This window comes from Echinops telfairi, unplaced genomic scaffold, assembly GCF_000313985.2.
Source record: "Echinops telfairi isolate 266 unplaced genomic scaffold, ASM31398v2 ScPeMD7_443;HRSCAF=831, whole genome shotgun sequence".
NCBI lineage: Eukaryota > Metazoa > Chordata > Mammalia > Afrosoricida > Tenrecidae > Echinops > Echinops telfairi.
Genome location: NW_022104341.1, coordinates 5,001,273 through 5,003,807, shown reverse-complemented (window position 1 = coordinate 5,003,807; position 2,535 = coordinate 5,001,273). Strand labels below are relative to the sequence as shown.

Sequence of the window (2,535 nt, the reverse complement as noted above, 5' to 3'; positions counted from 1 at the left end):
CTCCCCGAGACCCTTCTGTAAGGGGATGTCCAGTTGCCTACAGATGGGTCTTGGGTCCCCAATCTATACTCCCGCACATTTACAATGATTTGAGTTTTTGTTCTTTGCTGCTTGATACCTGATCACTTCGTTACCTTGTGATCACACAGTCTGGGGTGCTTCTTCCATGTGGACTTTGTTGCTTCTGTATCTCTTTCTTCTTGAGTGACCTTTGGTAATTTTCAATTTAGTATCTTTCTAGGGATTTCCCGTTTTCATATAGGTTATAGGATTTATTAGCATGAATGGTTCATCATATTCCCTTATTCTTTTGCTAACTTTAGACATAGTGTCACCTCACTCATTCCTAATGTTGACAATTTTTGTAATTTAAAAGACCCATTATCTGGGTAGAAGTTTATCAACTTTATTGAGCTACCAACTTCCAGTTTCATTTTTTATTGTTTTTCCATTTATTTGATTCAACTCAATTACTTTTTTCATTCTACTTATTTTGGGCTTAATTGAATCTTTTTCTAGTTTCTCACATTGGCAGTTGAGGTCATTTAAAGATTATTCTTCCTAATATAGTTACGTAGTGCTATGGATTTTCTCTTCAGTGTTGCTTTAGAGGATAAACTTTTTTACATTTTTAGTTTAGATTTCTTTCTAATTTACCCTTTGATTCATGGTCTATTTAGAAGTGTGCTATTTAGTTTCCATATGCTTTGAGCTTTTCTAGAGGTCTTTCTGTTATTGGTGTGTAATTTGACTATTTTAAAATGTATTAAAAATTCGTATGGTCCAGAATGGGCTCCTTTGGTAAAGTTTCAAGTACTCTTGAAAAGAGTGTGTATTCTTCTAGTGTCAGGCAAAGTGTTTTATAAAAGTTATTTGAAGATGTTCTTTAAATCTCCTATAACTTCACTGACTTTCTGTTATTGATTTTATCAGTTGTTGGGAGTGGGTATTGAAATATTCAGACATACTGTACTTGTTTTTCTATTTCTCCTTTCAGTTTTTTCTCCACCTAACTGAAGGCTTTATTATTAGGTTCAAAGATATGTAATACTTTTATGTACTTTAAATCAGTTATCCCTTTCATTGTTATGATAAGACCTTCTTTATTCCTGGAAATATTTTTTCTCTGAAATGTCTTTTGTTTATATGAATACAGCCATTCCAGCTTATTTTCTTTCTCTCCTAATCGTGTCAGCATATTTTCCCCCATTATTTTGTTTTAAATCTACTGGTTTTCTTATATGTGAAGTGCATTTTAATAGGTGCCATAATGAGTTTTAACTCTGACAATCTCTACCTCAGACCTGAAATATTTAAACCAATCGAATCATATTAGTAATCACATGAAATGCAAGGTCAGCAGTTCCAACCCACTACATGATCTCTGAGAGATGCTCCGGTTAGGATTTGCAGCCTCACACATCCAGGGGCACAGTTCTACTCTGCTCTACAGGGGATCCATAAGTCATAACCAACTCACTGGCACTGGGCTTCTTTTTGTTTTTCATAATAATCTCTCGATGTTTTCAAGATCATTAATATTTTCTTTTACAGTATCTAGTCTTCCAATAATCTGCCCAGTGTATTTCATCATAGATATTATAGTTTTCATTTTTAGGAATGGATTTCAGTCTTTTTAATATTTTTTTAATCTATCTACTTCATTGTTTGCATTGAGAAAGCATGCTTTAATGTGTTTGCCTGCTATTTATAACACCTGGGTCAGTTTTCTGTATCAGATTACTTAATTTCCTTAGTATGAATATGATTTTCTGCTTCTTGTATGCCTGGTATTTTTAGTAAAGCCAGATGTTGTGGTTTTTACCTTGTTGCTCTGTCAGAATTGACTAGATGGCAGTGAGTTTGGGTTTTGAGAAGGTTTTCTTCCTATAACTATTTTTCAGTCCTTTAAATCTAGAGCTATTTTTAGGGTGCACTTAAGAAACTTGGGATGTATTTGATCCTTTTGTGTCTTATTTTTAAGATCTAGTTGGTGGAACTGGAGCAATGCTCAGTCAGGGTTCTTTATAAGCCCACTCCTGAGGAAAGACCCTCTGTGGACTTTGCCCACTGCCTTGTGAATCTTGTGAATCAGGAGGGTTTCCAGTTCAAGGGGAGGGAAGCGGCTCTATACGCAGCTTGGTAGCGGTTTCAAGTACTGTCCTTGGACAGTCTCTTCACATAATGGGTTGGTGAATGCTCAGCGACATTCTTGATGGGCACTGAGGTAAGGTGAATAAAGTGTCACCTGAAATCCCCGTTCCATAATCCCTGGAACCTACAGATGTTATCTGACATGGAAAGTGGACTTTGAAGATTATTATCTCGAGATTCAATTGATATCTTGAAATAGGGATATTATCCTGGTGGGCCCAATCTACTCATATGGATCATTAAAAGACAGTGATAAGAGAATGGAGTAAACAAGTACTCCCTCAACGCAAGAATACTTTCTTCTAGTAAATTGACATTCTATGATGCTCACCTTCCCGACACAACCGCTGAAGACAAAGCGGGTGAATAAGCAAATGTGGT

At 35.9% G+C, this 2,535-nt stretch overlaps 1 protein-coding gene across 1 annotated transcript in view; it reads left to right on the top strand.

The window, feature by feature from the left end:
• CD53 (CD53 molecule) overlaps positions 1-2,535 on the top strand; it is a 29,103-nt gene that overhangs the window by 13,314 nt on the left and 13,254 nt on the right. The window lies entirely within an intron of this gene.